Source organism: Gymnodraco acuticeps, unplaced genomic scaffold, assembly GCF_902827175.1.
Source record: "Gymnodraco acuticeps unplaced genomic scaffold, fGymAcu1.1, whole genome shotgun sequence".
Taxonomy (NCBI): Eukaryota; Metazoa; Chordata; class Actinopteri; order Perciformes; family Bathydraconidae; genus Gymnodraco; species Gymnodraco acuticeps.
In genome coordinates this window covers 1,619,253-1,637,074 of record NW_022990270.1, presented here as the reverse complement: position 1 = coordinate 1,637,074, position 17,822 = coordinate 1,619,253, and the positions used below count along the sequence as shown (strand labels likewise).

At 42.5% G+C, this 17,822-nt stretch overlaps 1 long non-coding RNA gene across 2 annotated transcripts in view; it reads left to right on the top strand.

The window, feature by feature from the left end:
- LOC117549206 overlaps positions 1–17,822 on the top strand; it is a 103,325-nt gene that overhangs the window by 62,879 nt on the left and 22,624 nt on the right. Inside the window, exon 3 of one of the 2 annotated variants that reach the window (XR_004569448.1) lies at positions 16,479–17,590. The exons of the other annotated variant lie outside the window; for it this stretch is intronic. This is a non-coding gene — a long non-coding RNA (uncharacterized LOC117549206). Of the gene's footprint in view, positions 1–16,478; positions 17,591–17,822 lie in introns of those variants that run through there. 2 annotated transcript variants of the gene reach the window in all.

The window sequence follows — 17,822 nt, the reverse complement described above, 5'->3', positions numbered from 1 at the left end:
AGTCTTATTAATCTTCAGAGTTTTTTTTTTTCGCCCCTTCTTCCTCATTTGGAGGCAGCTCATGAACAATTCAGCTTCTGCCTGCTAATGGTGTTTCACAAGGCTCTGTGGGATATCTTTTATACATCAATAAGGGCAATTATCAGCTTAACTGAGAAAGCAGTGTCGCCAGCTCAGCCATGCCCCTCTCTTCTGTGCTCTACACCAGGATACTGTCTTGACATGCTTTAGTAAAGCAATGCACCGGCACTGGCAGAATTAAGGGTTCCACTCACCGCTGGGCCTCGATATTATAAACGATGCCGAATACTCATCTTAGGCTTCGTTACAGGTTCAAACATATTGCAAATGGCAGCACATTTTATTTGACAACTTCACATAAAACACTTGGCTTATATACAAGTTAGGGTTTAAAAATAAAAATTGTTAGTTTGAAAGTAGATGAAGATCCTTTGAAGCCGTCCACTGTTTATTCGATTTACAATTTATCCAGATACAATTTTGTTGTATTGAATATTTTGTTCTTGTTTTGTTTTTTTACGTTTCAATTATTTCATGATCCCACTGTTTGGAATGACAAGTTAAAACACTTGGCACAAGAGGGCACTAAAGCCACGCTTACCCCCCGGGGATGCCACCCCACCCCGTCCCAACTGTCCTGCCCACATGCCGTTTCATTGTTCAGAAGGGATTGGTGTGGAGGGGGCAGCCGTGCACAGCTGGCAGCATTAGGGGCTTAACCCTTGATGCTAATGCTAATATAGGATTGGGCATGGAGCAGACATCATGAGCCATATGACCACTGGCAGGCAGGAGTTAAGAGGGGCGAGGGGTTGCTGTTGGTGAGCTGATCCGTGCACGGATTAGTGGGAAACATGGCAGAGTTATTCCACTGGAGAATGCCACCACTTGGGTACAGCTCCCACTACGCTAATTAGATGAAGTCTAAAAAATGTCATGTGTTTGGGATTCAAGGCTGTTATCGCAGTCTGCTCTGTTGGGTTGGTTGGACTTATTGTCATGTAATATGTATTCACTGATTGGCCTCAGAAGTTCTGGATGTTATCTTTTATTTTTCCTTACACTCTTTCAACTGAATCTGCAAACTAATCCTCAAGCCTAATTTCTTGTGTGCAGCAGAATTTCCCAGTCAATTTGAAGCCGTGCCCTGTGCCGTCTCTTCGATCCCTTGCTCCAACCCTCATATCTCTGCCACCATCTCTCTTGCTGCCAGCCGTTGCTTCATCCCTCTGTTCTGTGGTTCAGTACCCTTATTGGTTGTCCAACTGTCCTCATCTGGTGAGACACCAGCAGCTGGCCAGACAAACCTGAGGTAGTGCAGTGGCTGTGGAGCTCAGTGGCCCTCAGAGGCCCGCAGGCCTTTGTGCTCAGTTCCCACAGCAGCTCCAAACCTCTGTTTATGAACAAGAGGGATCAGACCAGGGCTTATATTTATAACCACACCACCATGACCGCCGCCACACCATCGCAGTAATCACCACTGTGCATTGAGCCTGAGTGGAGCAGACACTTGGCCCGCTCCAGATGGGCACCGGCCAGCTTGGCCCTTCAGCCCGGCGGCTCTGAACAGAAATCATAGACTGGCTTTGGGCCTGCCAGCTCTGAACTGGCAAACCAGTTGTTGTGATCTAGAAGAGGGAACATTCGGGAACATGACGATAATGTTTCAGCTTAATCATTTGAAAGGTCAGTTTAGCTTTGTTCGCTGTTGTGCTTTGTACGGTTATTTGTGAGTGCAAGGTTTCAAATGGCTGGACTAATGTTCTCATGCTGAGCGTCTGTCATACATTTTGGCAGACTGTATGATTTTATTTTAGTCTGATGAATTTAAACCACTGCCAGAAATGCTATTTATTTCCAAACCAGAAAGATGAAAAGGCTTATTGCTAGTCAGCTGGTTTTATTTTTACCTCATTTTATGTTGGACTACTGATGTCTCCCTTTGTCAGCAAATTCTGTTTTTCTTTATCTATTCATCTATCTGCATATCCAACATCTCTTCATCCAAGCCTTATTTAAGTCAACAATTTGTTCCCACACTATGGTGTTGTTCCAAGTCTTTTAAAAGCATGTATTTATTTCATTTTCCCTCTGTCTTCACCCCTGGAAAGAGGCAAGAAATGTGGAAAAAGTGAGAACCAGTCTCGCCACACAGCCCACCACAACAACCTGAAAACAGTAAATGTCCTTATTGTTATTGATGTCGTTTAAATCACGTCTCTGCTTGTCGAGGTCAGCCTCAGTGGTCAGGAGGTGAAGGGAAGTAGACTCCATTGTGCCAGTTTAAACTTAGCCCACACTGACCTGCCCATCTGAGGTTTTAGGCCGGTTTCAATGGTTAGCTGAGGATGCTTTGAAAAACGCCCATAGTGAGTATTAGTGGGCGCTTTGGCAGTATAGCAGAGCCACAAGTAGTTGAAATGCAAACAGAACTTGCGGATTGGCCATGTCAGAAAAAAAGTGAGATGAGAGCTATTTGCTGTCCAAACCATGTGAATGAGAACTTCTGGGACACTGGTAAAACAATGGAGATCCACAACATGATGCCATTGGGATAACATTGAGATCACATCGCCTGTTGGTAACGTGGTTATAAATATTCAAGTCTCTTGCCGTTTCTTGAGTTAATGTGATCAAATACGTTCAGCTTTGGCCCTTTAATACAGGACAGAAGTTCCCGATTCTTGCCATCTCTCTGGGTTTTTGATAGCGTCTTAGTGCATATTACCCTTTTCATTCACCTTTGGATCATCCTCAACATGCCAACTCGCTGGCTGTTAATGCCTAGCACTATAAACAGCTTTTTTCGCATGGGCTCATCCGGAAATAACACAGACTCAATATCAAAGAGCTGGCAGGGTAAATCTGTTTGATGTCCTGTCCAAATGTTTGAACATTTGAGTTCTAACATATAAATATAGCAATTTTTAGCAACAGTCATCTCAACAACATTATCAATAATGAACCTTCCATTTACTCAGAACTGGCATTTGTTCTATTGACCCAGGGTGTAGAATCATTTTAAAGCTCAGACACAAGGCATGTAAACCAAACCAGTAAAGGATTAGATTGAAGGCCTCTGCATAAATAGTAAATCCCTTAGGATTGACGGGCATCAGCCATATTGTATTGCGGACTTTCTGGATCATTGTAGACACAATTCACATTGATCGTTGTCTATTTGACAGGTGGTGTCTTTTTAGCGTAGCTATACTTGAGCAAATGTCTGAGAATACAATTAGCATATTGTTACTTTGGGTTACTTTTGATTGAGTATGTAAATATATATTGTTCTGAAAGCTACACTATTCTTTAAGCCGATGTTTTGACTTGAAGTAAGATCTTTTGTTGTGCTTTATTTGGATTATTAAAGGGGCAAGTATTTGGGGAACAGAATTGTACAATTCAAATATTATCATAAGCCCTGAACGTGTTCAGTGAGAGCGGCAGACCAGTTTTAAAAAAAGCATATCTTTAGTAAAAGTAAGTGTACTGCAGGTTCCAGTTCATTTTGAAATAAACTTGCCCCAGGCTTGGCTTTACTCTGTTCTGTGTGTGTCTCAGATTATTGTTTTATCACCACTACTAATCATTTAATCATTGTTGTCCCAAATTCAAACGATTCATTGAACTTTTAAGTATAAAAGCTGAAATTAAAAAGAGAAAAAAAATCCTCTGCCTCTATAGTCTGTAGATTTAAATGTGCCTCATCATTGTCTGTCTGGGAATGACAAAGGCATGTACATGAATGCAGCCAAATACCCAGTTGTCTTGTCATCTGTTGTGTGTGTGTGTGTGTGTGTGTGTGTGTGTGTGTGTGTGTGTGTGTGTGTGTGTGTGTGTGTGAGGTTAGCAAAGCTGGTCAGTTCAGCTCCTGGACGTTAGTGTACGAGAGTGTTTGAGGGGAAGAGAATGAGATCGGGTTACGCTAGGGATAATCCTCCCAAAGCCGTTTTGTTCAGGCCTAAATCACTGGATATTACCCTACCCATAAGTGATTTTAATTGGTTGTCTCATATAACACACCCTCCCGCCTAACACTAATGCCGTCCTGTAATTGGCTGAAGGCTGCCTCTGCCTGTTAACTTCATGGGACAATAATGGTTTAGGTGGCAAAGTTATAGGATATTGGAAGTGATCAAAGGATCAGACTCCTAACCATTTCAAATTCATTGTCTAGCTTCGGTGCTGTTTTGGGCCTAGGATGCTGAGGGTGTGTACAATATGTGTGTCCATGTGTATTTAGATTTGTACATGGCATGCATGTGTAAATGTGCGCATATATTTTAAGAGAATGTGTCCATTGTCTGATTTACTGCTGTCCTGCCTGGACTGAAGATGGCCCATATTGTCCTCTTGCCTCCCACCTCCCCTAATTGAAAACTTGGCTCAATAGATGACTCTAGGTCTCAGTTACCATAGTGATCATGGTGGCTTTGATAACCATGGATGGCTGTAATGCCACCTCCTGCAGACTCCATTGACCACAGTTTGGCCAGCCATCTGGGTTCTAGCTGGCCGGCTAAAGGGACTTTGGAGCATGCTGGCTGGCCTCTGGCATACACAACCTGCTGCTTGGCTTGTCCATTATCATCATCCAGCAGAAGGATTCCAACACTGTTTCATATCATTTTTCATTATTTCTTACTTCACACACTATGAAACATATGTTGTTGACGAGAATACAACACACAGCATGTGATGGTCTTACCATTCAATAACCCACATTTCCAATCAGACATTACATTAAACAAGTTGGACATTGTTTAAGGACTCGTTCTTGGCTGAAGAAAAGAACATACAGTATAAACACACATACTTTTCATCCATACCTCTGTGCTCTGCTTTCATATGTAAGTGTTTTGCTCTCACAAATGTTACCATTACTCCTTTCTAATTCCAGGGTGGAACGATTGACTGACTCCTAAAGGCCCAAACAGCCTGGGTTTTCTTATTTTTATTCAAACACAGTACGCCTTCTTTGTTAGCATGGTTCATGCACATCATGTTTCTTCAAAAGAAAAGCAAACTATATTTGTCCATGATAAAACACTAAACACACAGCATACCACACAATACATATTTGTAACCATATGAAAGTGTATATCAAATCCCTCTCAGCAGTCATTATGAGCTGAGCCCCATTGTATGAAGGGCAAACAATGCCAGACAGTTCATCCCCTCCTCTTTTCACACTGCTCTACTATCCCTCTCGACAAACCCTCTTTCTATTGTCATCTGTTGCAGACGAGGCTAAAAGCATCTATTTATCTCTAATCCCCTTTAAGAGAGGTGCACAATTTATTTTTGCAAGGCCATTTGTCCCAGACACTAAGCGCTAACAGGCTAGACTGTGTAGCTCAATTGCTCACTCGGCCACCCATCTACAAAACCTCCACTGCCATTGCACAGGTGCACGTGTGCATGCCCTGACCTTGGGTGCAATGCAGAGCTTGTCTTTATGAGGCCTTGAGACATGGCATTTGTGGCATTTAACCCCCTCATCACTCTGTGACCCCCGTTCACCCCCTCCCTCTGCTTTGTACTGTCATTCTATTTCCACCCTCCTTCCTCTCTGCCCCTCTCCCACACAGTCTTCTCTTCCTGCATATTCATCCATTCCACCTCCCCTTGCTTCCTTGTTAAATCTCCTTCTGTCACTGACTTCAGCCTTTTAACCTGGCAGGTAAACAGCCGTGTGTGTGTGTGTGTTTGTGTGTTGGGGGTAACCAGACAGCCACAGAATGTACCCCCTCCTCCCATACACTGGGATTGCTTTGAGAGGGTAGAGAGATCTTGACAAGGTCAGTGAGCTTTGTAGCTCATAATTAACCAGCCGGGGTCTACAGTATATGTCAAGGCAGCTGGACCTTGCAGGGTTCACACAATATAGAAGGACCTGTAGGCCAGAACGGTTGAAACTGATCAGTAGAAGACACTTAAGCGGTGGGAAACTCCTTTTTTAAAGAGATGATTTTGTTCTCCCCTTTTTTGTTATCATGAAAGTCCAGAGTATGTCATCAATTCATGACCGTGAATCGCACTCGACTATTTTCATGATGGCTATTTTTGTGCTTTTGTAGTTGTTGAGATATCTTACATGGGTTCAATGGACGCACAGACAGGCAGATCTTTTAGGTCCTTAGTCAAATGTTATCTGCATAATCCTCATACTGCAGTGTATTTAACCTGCCATAATAACATTAATTGTTTCTCTATACAATATTACTCCCACTTCAAAATCAGTGTATAAATGATCTTATGTATTCATTTTTCTTTTAATATTTATCTTAAAGGTGGGGTAGGTAATTCACTTCACAAACACCTTTTGTTATATTCCATGGAATGCTCTTAACATCCCGATAGCAATGAATATCTTAAATGCTTTATCAATAAATACATAAACAAATCTCATCTGTGGAAGCCGTGCCGCTGTAAAAAGCACGACCAATCATCTGAGCCGGCCCGGCTAAAATAACTGGATGGCCTACCTGCCTGTCAGCCTTCCATCTGTGCACAAACTTATCTCGTGCCCTCATTGGTCATGTGCGCGTTCGTGTGTGTTGGAGGAGGGGCTCTGTGAGGAAGTCTGAAGGAAGGGGCAGATTTTTTAGCGCACTCGAGCTGGTTTCTCCATTCTTACCTACCTTTAAGTCAACATTTATTTTGAATGATACTTTTTATTTATATTTATGAAAGACCAATGTTTTCAATTGGTCTTTCTCTCTGTCTTCTTTTCTCTAGCTCCAGTACCTTAAGCTTCTGACAATGTTGATGTTGTCAATTTGATAATAAGTAAGTCCAGTCCATTCAAAAGTATCTTAACAACAATACTTAGGAATATTTAGCCTAGGTATTTCTTGGCGGCGAAAAGATTAAACGCATTTGATTCTGAGGGGACGTGAAGATTGCTCTCTCTCTCTGATAGAGGGATATGTCTCCATAGCTGTGGCTTCTGTTAATAGTGCTGTTAGAGATCTGATTGTTGCACACACCTTCACTAGCTGCTGTCCTTTGTGGATTCCCACTGAAACAGCCCTCACTCACCTACTGATTAACACGATTTAAGAAGGAGAAAGCCTCAAGGGGCCTCATTACCAACGTAAATACTTATCCCAGTGTTCCATTGTTTCCCAGTTCCCATTTGATATGCCACGTTGAGATGAAGACCCACCGTTCTCCTCCTCCTCTCTCCTCTAAGGATGATTCCCAAGATGTGGTCTTTACTCTAAACCGGTTCCTCTGTGAGCCACAACAATGGCCCCTTGGCCCAGCACTCCCCGGCTCCCGCTCCCTGGGCTCACACTCAGGTTTTCTTTTTTTACAGCAAATTCAATTACATTCATCATTCACAGACTCAACCACTAATGAGTAGCTATGGAGCCTGCAGAAGAGGCTGTACAGACGGAGAGTGTGAGAAACTAAGATATTCATAAAACCTCTTTGAATCATAGGCAAGTACATTTCCACCCGCAGTTTTATAACACATTTCATTTGATTTCAACTTTGCTGCAAAAAAGTTATTTCTCAACCCAACTTTTAAAAAGGATCTTTCTGTCTCAAATTGTTTGAATGAGGACAACAATCCCTGTCGTTTTGCAGATGTCATGTCACAGTCCTGTAGCTGTAACAGCACAAAAGGGAACAGCTTGAACACGCTGACATGAGAAAGTGTGCGAACAGATGGGCGAAACAATAGAACTTTAACGACATGTGATACATAGTCTCCTGACTTCTACTGTGATTTCACAAGATGCCAGTCCTCCGTTTTTCAAAGGGAATACTCAAAATGGTTATATCAGGATGAATCAAGACAAAGGTGAGACATGACTCCTGTATCCAGTATGCCACTTTATAGACATACCCGGTGTTTTGATCTCCACTTGTATCCGTGTCTAAAAGAAAAGCAGAGAAAAAAGGGATACGTTTCATTTTGGTGTTGCTGATGGATTCAACAGACAACCCTCATTAGACCAATGCTTTCAGTTGCAGGTCACAAAGGAGTCGAAATACGTCGGGTAGATGTTATTTTTTTTGTCCCCTCTCCTTCAGAACATTTGTTTCCTTGGTATGTTTTTCATACATACTTTGTCATGTTGTAGTTCAACTCCTGAAGTCCCTCCCTGATAGAATATCAAGTGACAGCTCAAATATAAAATGACACATACCTAGAACATCGTATTTCTTGTAACACTTTATTAATGATTTCTCTTTGCAAAGCTATAGCACAGGCTCGTTTGTGTGTATTCATGTGACACTCCGACACAGTCATCCATATGAGCTTCAAAGGACCTACATCCAGTCATGTCAGTCAGTAAAGATATGCATACTGTATTTAAAAGAAGGTTCAATCTACCTATTGATGTTTACAACACATTGGCATTACAAACATGTGCTATCGTGTCACATTTTAATAAAACAGCCCGAATCTTTTTGTCACCATCTTCACCCCAATGCTCTCTTGTTGACAAATGTGATAAGATTGAAGCTCCTTCACTGGTACCAGTGCAAAGCAAACCTCCAGTCTCTTTTGGGGATAGAAAGCCTTGGGCGGCATCCTGTTTTGGCAGCTGCAAAGATAGAAGTGCCTCTTCTCCGCTCTTCTGGCACTTTGCCTTCTGGGGGGAAGAAGCTAGGGGACAGGTGGGGACCGACTGGCCCATGCCAGCTGACCTGTCAACGTTAGACCCTCTGTTTTTTTAAATAAAACAAGGGAGGGGGAAGATTGGTGAGAGGATGATGGGCTTGGTAGTGAGTGCATGCGGCGTCTGTTGCCTGTGTGTGTGAGCGAGAGAGGAATGGAGATGGAGGAACAGAAGATGACAAGAGAGGGAGACAGAACAGGATGCTTCTGCTGATGGAGATGGGATGTGACAGTTCTCCCTGGGATTGTGTGATTAATTGGGATCAGGTCACCTCTTCAATGTCTGGACAGTAATGCTATGCAGTCTCATATGGCTATTTACATACAGTGGGCTGCATGGGCAACACACATACAGACACACACACATCCATGCGCGGCGCTGGGGGGAAACAAAACACACTCCTCTATATGGAATACTGTCATTATTTTAAGCTCAGATACTAGTCCAAGTTGTTGTAGTAGCAGCAGTGGAGCTTGTTGGTTTCCATGTTGTATTCAGATATATCCCCTTGTTTTTCTTTTCATATTTCTCTGTGCCGGAACAAATATATGTACTTGACAAGAGCTCCTACTAAGAAAGTGGTTGTCGGTGCTGAAGTTCCTGTGTTACCTTTTGCAAACTCTGTCTCAAAGCAGCAGCCCCTCTCGCAGAACAGGGGATACGATAGCATCCCAATGGAAAGCGCAGATACAAAGAAGACACATGGCACTGAATAATTTATGGCCCAGCAAAATAGAGACAGCCACTTGAAGTCCTGAGTAAGTAGGAGATAAAGACAGTGGTGACATATCAAGCCGCAATAAAGACACAGGGAACAGTGGGGAAGGCAGGGGGAAAACGTTGTGTGAATTTCCCGAGTTAAGAGTTTGTTTTGGTTTCCCTGCACTTGCTGCCTCTCTGTTTGAAAGTTGCATCGCTCTGCCTTGTTTACCAAGTCCTCTTGCTGCTCGCTCTGTCACACCGGGGATAGTACCCAGGTGAGCGCTGCTACACACAAGGAAAAGAGAAGCCAGTGTCCCTTTGATTCCAGGCCGCTGGTTCCCTTAGATTAGTTATTCTCTCTATACCCTGACGAATCCACTGGCAGAGCAGCCGGTGTAACGGAGGGAGACACTTCCATCCCAATCGGGTGGCAGAGCAGGGTGGAGGCTGGCTGAGAGGCTGCCAGGTTGGGTGCTGGCTGCTTTCAGGTTAGGTGCCTTCAACATTTTAGCCTCGGCCTCCACTGGGCACCGAGACAGACGCCCCAGACGGCCGTTGGAGCTCCCAGGCCCCTCCAGTCTCTCCCCATTACACCTCAGCAGCACTGATGATGGCAGGTCGCGGCGGAGAGGCTGTCCTCATGCCGCCCGTCACATCCCGCCACTTTCATCCCCGCGCTCACTTCAAAAGTGACATCTGTCATCACTAGGAATCTCGGAAGCTCCGTGTTCCTGCGATGTGCTGCTTTGATGGTGATTTGGCCCCAGGCGTTTGTCATACATAACTTAGGTGCAGAACAATGTAAAATCAGACTTGGATTTTAAAGGAGAAAAAGAGTCTAAGCACACGAAAGGCGGTTACAATCTAAATCGCTCTAACCACTGGAGGGAGCGAATCAAAGTGCAGCGTGAGCTGGAAGAAGTATCGTTCCTTGCTTGTATCACAGTCTTGTCAGTTTTCTTCTTGTTCGCCTCGTTACTGTGTCCCATCTGTGGAATAAAGACGCTGCCAATGGCAACCGATCAGCCTGGTTGTGTAACTATGTGCCATTTGGAGAGCTTTCTGATTGTATGCTTTTGCTCAGCACCCGCAGCATATTTGTAGCACTCGACTGAAACCGACAACGATATTAACAACAACAGCGCAGCATGTCAACAGGGTTCATGAGGTGCATGCTGCAGTCAGACACACCACAACTTTAGTAAGAAGTGAAGTAAGTGTGTGTTGGATGCTTGTGGAATGTGGACTGTACTTTGTGTGAGCCAGAAAGAAGGGGTGCTTATGTAGCTCTGTGCTTCAAACGTGTGTGTGGTTAGCTGTGTGTATGTGTGTAGTTGTGAGACACTAACAGCTTTGTGTGTGTGTACATATGGCTATTTGTTAAACTGAGAGATGATGACCCTGACCATGCTTTTCACCAGAGCTGTCAAAAACACGCCTCTCACTGACCTTGTTTTGGCGTCCGTGATACTTGACCCCCCCCCATCTTTAGCAATGTCCAAATCAACTTCTGTAGTCTTCATATCAGTCACTGTAACCTTTACACCCAACTTCTCTCGGTCTTTCTCAACTTCGCCTTCTCCTTTTTTTAGTCTGTCTTGCTCTCTGTTTCCCTTGCCCTTTCGTTCTTCCTCTCTCTGGGGTTAACCCAGAGTTCAGCCGTCCCTCTTTCTCACCTCTCTGTGACTGACAGGCCTGTCTTCCAGATGGCTGCCAGATTGCCAAGCTCCTTGTCTGTTCATATTAAGCCTTGTTTGATAAATGCATAATTTAAAGGCCTGTTAAGTTCTCCTCCACAAATATATATGTGTGTATCCAATGTGTGCTCTGTGACATCACCACCTTACTATTTATAGTCGTTTTTTACATTTCCGCCTTCTTTGCGGTGTTTTCTACTAATAGCCTGAGTTAGGGTGAAAGCCCTGCTGCTCCACCGTTCTCATCTCTTCCCAGTATGCTAACGTGAACTGTCAGTGGAACCGACGTGGAACAGGATGATTAAACTTGTTTACCTCACACTTTTGGATACACACTTTCATATCTGGAGGAGACTAAACATTGTTGTGCATGTGTGTTTGTGTAAGCATGTGAGCCTGCGCCAGGCCACAAGTCATTTGAACAAACAAGTGTCAGACTTACTAACAAACTGTTGGAGTTTGATCAACTGAATTGGCCTTTTGGTTTTTATGAAAACATCCCAGACATATAAAGGACATTGAGCAACAACCTCAATATTTCATTTTCCAACCAAAATGCAGTTCGTTTTTTTGTCTGCAACAGGTGGATGTTTTATGCTTAGTAAAACACACTTTGTTCACCCTTGATGCCGCAGCGATTTTACATTACAGCCACTTGCCTGAAACACACACACATACACACACACACACACACACACACACACACACACACACACACACACACACACCCTTATTAAAAAGTTAGATGAACATTTTTGCCACGGTCGTAGTACAGGGCGGTGGTGGCGAAGTCCAAAGGCACTTGGCTTGGCAACCTGAAGGTCACCAGTTAAAGTATCGGATAGACCAAGTGCTACCAAGGTGTCCCTGAGCAAGGCACCGTTCCCTACACTGCTCCCCGGGCGTCGTACATAATGGCAGCACACTGCTCCTAACACTAGGATGGGTCAAATGCAGAGAAACCGTTTCTGTACTACGTAATGACAATAAGTTGAATCTTCAATCTTCTTCAATGTACCCCTTTTTAAATAAGTTTCTCTCAATAAGCTTTAATATGTAATATAGACTTGTATAGTAGGTTTATTTTTGGGATTGGTGGCTTTTCAGCTTAAAAAAAGACCAATAGTGTTACCTCTAAATACCATGTTTGACATCAACATTCATCTCTGTATTAATTCCTTATTTAACAAAGTAGCTTATTCGTACCATCATTGACCTTGGTGCGTCACAGTTGGTCATCATTTATCTTAGCTATACAAACTTTCCTGTCAAAATGGATTTGCCCAACTCTACTGCCCAAAATGGTCACAACATGTTTTGAAGCCCACGCTTTACCAAACACTGTTACCTAAGTTGTCTGTTGACAGCGAGGACAGATTGTAGTGAACTTAACAAAGCAGATTCTCCAGCACTTGTTTGACTGCGAGTGTGCTCCTCTGTCTCCCTGCAGGCATTGTTTCTATGTGTGTGTATCCCTTAGGAGTTCCTGTGCTGGAGTTTTCTAGTTTTGTGCTTTAGGCCTCAGCACTTTGTATGATTGATGCTCTCCTGACTCACACCCACTATTATGTTTATTATTTGTCTGTTTCAATGCAGTCACTCTAGGGGAAACAGAAGCTAGAGACACAGGGCTGACACCATCTGCATAGTACACCCTGAACAGTCTCTCACACACCAGAGACGGAGAAATACTTACCTGTTGGCCCATGTATTTGTCAATTTGTCAATCCATGACCCAAAATGATAGGGGTTAATTGTTAAGCACTCCCTTCTATACATGCAGTCAAAGCTGTGACCTGACTGCTTTTGAGCCAACAGTTAAAGACAGACTTGTTGCAAATCATGCCGAGGGCAAATGATGGATTAAATAAAAAGGACATACAGTATGTGAAACATTGATAAAGAGTGGGTTTTTGTGAAACGGTAGCAAAGTGAAGGGACCAATGCTAGGCCAAACTAGACACAATGCCTCTGGGCTGACAACACACCGGGATCTGGTGAAAGCAGAACAGCCTGCAGGGAACAAAACACTGAACTCTACCTCACTGCCTCACACACACCACACATTTACGCAGACATTCTCTAATACAAATACACGTAGCCTACCTTACTGTCCTTCATTCAATACATGATTGCTAATGTAGGTTGCGTGATGCATGTTTTTTCTGCTGAGCTATTAACACGGGACTATGGACTATGAAGTGATGGATAAAGCACAGCGCCTGCTTTTTTATAGAATACATACAAACAAATTAAAATGCAGATTGGGAGAGTATCTGCTTATTTTGTCATCACAACAACATTCATAAGATTGAAATAATTTACTAATGATAAATAGTAATAAAACTGGTAAATATAATGAGTTAGATTTCTTTAAATTGTTTTATTTATTTTTAGTATCTTAGTGAAACGCTTAAAGGCTTCGTCTTGTCAGGGGTGTCAAACTCAATTTCATCACGGGCCACATTAGCATTATGGTTGTACTCAAAGGGTCGGTTGTAACTTTAAGACTATATAAATATATAATATAAAATAATGTATTATATTACAATTACAATATTGCCTCTGCATTGGATTATTATCGGATAGGGTAATAACTTCATAATTAACTACGTCTGAAAGCACAGTGGATTTGGCCCCCGGGCCTTGAGTTTGACACCCCTGATCTAGGTCCTAACTATCTAAGGGGGTAATGGGAGAAAATAACTCACTTCCTGCATTAGTGGCCTAACATTTGGTGGTGGTGGTTTGCAAAAATCTGCTCCAAAGTCATATTTAGTGGATGTTTAACTATAGAGTAAAACTGAAATCTGTATTGGTAAATCAGTGCTCAGTTCATAAAAAGTATACTGACATTTCAGATGATATTAAATTCACAATACTCAGGTAAAAAATGACATTACTGATATGTTAAACATAGCCTGTATGATTGGAGTTGAACTGTTACCTAGTGATAACAACACTGAATACTGTTATGAGTTTTCATTTCCTTACTCAAATGTAACTTAATGAAATGTTATAAAATCACACGAAAGACCAATAATACCACACACGCTTTCTGAAGCTGACATATAAACACGGTTATGCTACATGTGGTAGCTGAATGTAAATGTCACATTCCCAACTAGTAACTCATCAAGTTCAACGGTGGTACGAGAGAGAGGCGGGGGCTCACTTCAAACAAAGCCGAGCGCTGATGAAAGCGTCGCCTCGATGGCACAAGCTGCAACTTTCATTTGTTTAGCGCGAGTGCTGACAGATCTATCACTCATAAGCATCCTGGAGAGAGTGAAGGAGGAGAGGAGAAGAAATTAGGGACAAACAGGAAGGGGGGGTGGGACCTTCAGACATTTAGGCTGTGTGTATATTTTCTTTATTATATAATAACTGCCGCTTGTTCAGGAACACTTAGGTTTTCCAAGTATTTATAATAATATAATACACTGCCGTTTGTCATATATTGATTATTTTGTATATTTACATTTGCTGTAAATACTTGTCTTAATTCTCTTTTTAATTTTAAGTAGTATTTTAAAAATATTTACTTTTTTACAATCATTACATTTTGACCTCTTACAACTTATTGTCTTATGTTGTTTATGTTTGCACCACCATACACCAAAGCAAGTGCAGTAAACTCGATTCTGATTGTCAGTGCCTGAATCCGTCGGTATCTCCGGTAGCTGTCATTAAAATGTGGCCACCGTCACTCATCACAATATCATATAATATTCAGCTGTAAACATGCATGTACAGTACATGTAAGCAAACCTCCTTTGCATATATGTCCCCTGCTTTTTCTCTACCCGCCACACACCCATGCCAACTACAACAGAGCTTTCAGTCGCAGCATGCATACATTATCCCTCGTCTTGGGATCAACATATTAATCAATGATAAAAACAGTCCTTTGCGCTCATCATCAACGCCAGTGTTTGATCTTATCCCGCGCTTTAATCTCGTCTTATGTGGAGAGCCGTGCCTGTTGAGCACGAGGAGCATTGCTGTATGTGCATCACAGCCCTCTTAGCTGTGGACAAGTTTACACTGATTGTTTCATGTATCTAGGCCTGGGCTCCTGACGCCTGCGATGCTTTTGAACCTGGTCTTTTGTGTCCTCCAACAGAGCTTTTGTTCTACATGAAACAGACTATGTATGGTCAGCGCTGAGCTCCTGTACAACCCAGTGTCGGCTCCACCACGTGCTTACACACACAGTGTAGACATGTTGGCATGCAGACCCATACTTTTGTACAACAACATGTAAACCAATGCACACACATATTGGTGAGTGTGTGTTGGTGGACAGGGTTTTTTTCCTTCTCTGTACTACGACATCCTACAAGAGAATCTCAATTATAAGAGAGACTTCAGAATTAAAGTTTAATCTCGCTGTAGCACCATGGCCCCTTCCAGGAACATCAGAGCGCCGCTGTTTTCTTTTTAACTACACCACCATGTCAGCTCTCTCTGAAGGATTAACTTTACTTTTATTTAAAAGAAATTTAAAGTAGAGTGGAACTTGCTGAATATATAAGCGGTTGTCCACACAAACAACCAGGCTTGTATATAACATTGATACTCAACTCCTCTGTTTACCCCAAATGTAAAAAGGGAATGTAGCTGTCTTTGTCTGAGTTTCTCAACCAGAGCGACTTCAAATGAATTCAACGGTAGACTGGGTTTTAATTTATATATGCAAACAATAGTAAAGTCTGTTTGGGTCAAAGCCGAAGCACCCAGTCATCAGATCTGTGAGACAACAAAGTACACATCTGAGAGAAAAATGTATTTTCTCTTCAGAGAAAAATAGGATACATGTCGTATACAATATAGCATTAAATGATTTTAGTGCTGTCATTGTAGTTTTAAGAGAATCCTGACAGTACACTTGTGAAACTGACATGCCAGTTAAGGCTCATTTTGATTTGACACAATTGTTATTTTTGAATACATCTCACGCTGAGCTTATTCTGTCTAAAATCTTGTCAAATATCATTATTTAAACACAGATAGCTGTCCCTGTTCACAAGATAACTGCAATGTTTCTGCCACATTTAGTTCACCTGTTTTAATATACTGAATCAGGAATCATGGAAACAGAATTACAAGTGAAACATAAGACACAAAGTAAGCCTATGCGCTGCCCTATAAATCTGTTTCTTAAAAGCGGCTCGGCGACAGCGGCAATGCGGGTCTTTGGTTGTTTTCCTGTCTGATGTGGCAGAAACTTGGTCGCTCTTGTTCTGGTGGTAATGTAACAAAAGCTAATACCAGGAGCCTTTGTGCTTGGATGTGTTCGAAATAAATGGAAAGAAAAGGAGGACAGCAACATATTCCCCCTCAAATGCGAGGGGTGGTGCAATGAAAAAGTAAATGAGCATCCTAATTTTGCGGCCTCTTAATTTTTCAGCAGACGTGATGAAGTGACGTTCGACTGATGTTTCCTGAAAGTGGCAACACGTGTCCCTCTTACCCGGCTGCTGCAGTCCTCTCGTCTACAGATGTGTCGCTTGATGTACCCATCGAATGGCACACTGCCACTTAATAAAATATCGCTCTTGCTTTGACAGCGAAGCCTTAATTGAGTCCCTCGTCAGTTTTATCAAACTGTGTGTTATCGTCGTTTGAAACTTGTTTCCCCTTTTCCCTCTCTCTTATGGAATATGCTAGCAGTTGAATCCTCAGTAACCGAAAGAGAAGGGGGTGCGGTGTTGAGAAAAAGAAAAAGGCGAAAGAGAACAACACTGGGAATGAAAGGGAAGTAAAGAACAGGAGTAAAAGTGAGAGAGCGGAGGAGAAATAGCCAAGAGAGTCTTGTCATTGGATTCATAATTCAGGTTCATGATTTTAATTTCCCTCTGTTCTTATCAAAGGCCGGTGGAGCAGCAGGGGGAAGGCTGGTAGTTAGCTGGATAACTGCATATGAGATGAGCTGCCGCGCTCCCATCACAATGCCTGGACGACATAATAGGGATGGAAATGTGCCGAGATGAACAGTCTCCAGTCACTCACAGCGACTACAAAAACCCACAATCATCCGTTGTTTACACAAACCCTTTTTTGACATCTTCTCCCTTTTTTCCTCAGAAGCCATAAGCAATCTCTCGCCCCCTAAAGTATATTCAATCACACACACAGAAGGAGTGTGTGCCTGTGTTAAGCCCCCCACAAAAGTACTGCAGATGAATAATGAATTTTGACTGTGTTTGGAGGAAGTCTTTTGATTTGATATTATTCTCTCGTCTATAAAAAAAAGCTGTTCTATCAAAGTGTATATGTTTACTGCAATGTACGAACACTGTCACTAACTAATACATCATTTTAGGTTTGTAGGCAGCTTTTAAATGCAATATGTTTGCTTAGAACAGTTTGAATTGATCATAAAAGGACCTCAAAATAAGTATAGTATAAATTACTAATAATAATAAGAGTAATATAATACTAAAGGGTAAAAACGAATATGGCCACTGCGTTGTGTGTTGCACAAACTAGAGGGTACTGTATCAACCCCGACTCAGAAGCTGCTCCCACCACTCTTACGGCCCGTCTACACAGCGGCGTGCGTTGAAAGCTTCACCATCGTCACTTTTCGCCAAACTGCATTGTGGGAAGCGACGCGGAGCTTTGCTGGCGTGGCTCGCTGCAAAAGTTGAGCAATGTTCAACTTTTGAAGCCTCGGCAGAAGCGTCAGCCAATCGAATGATATGCCAGTACAAGCTCTAGCCAATCAAACCGCTGCTTGTGTGTCAGTGGC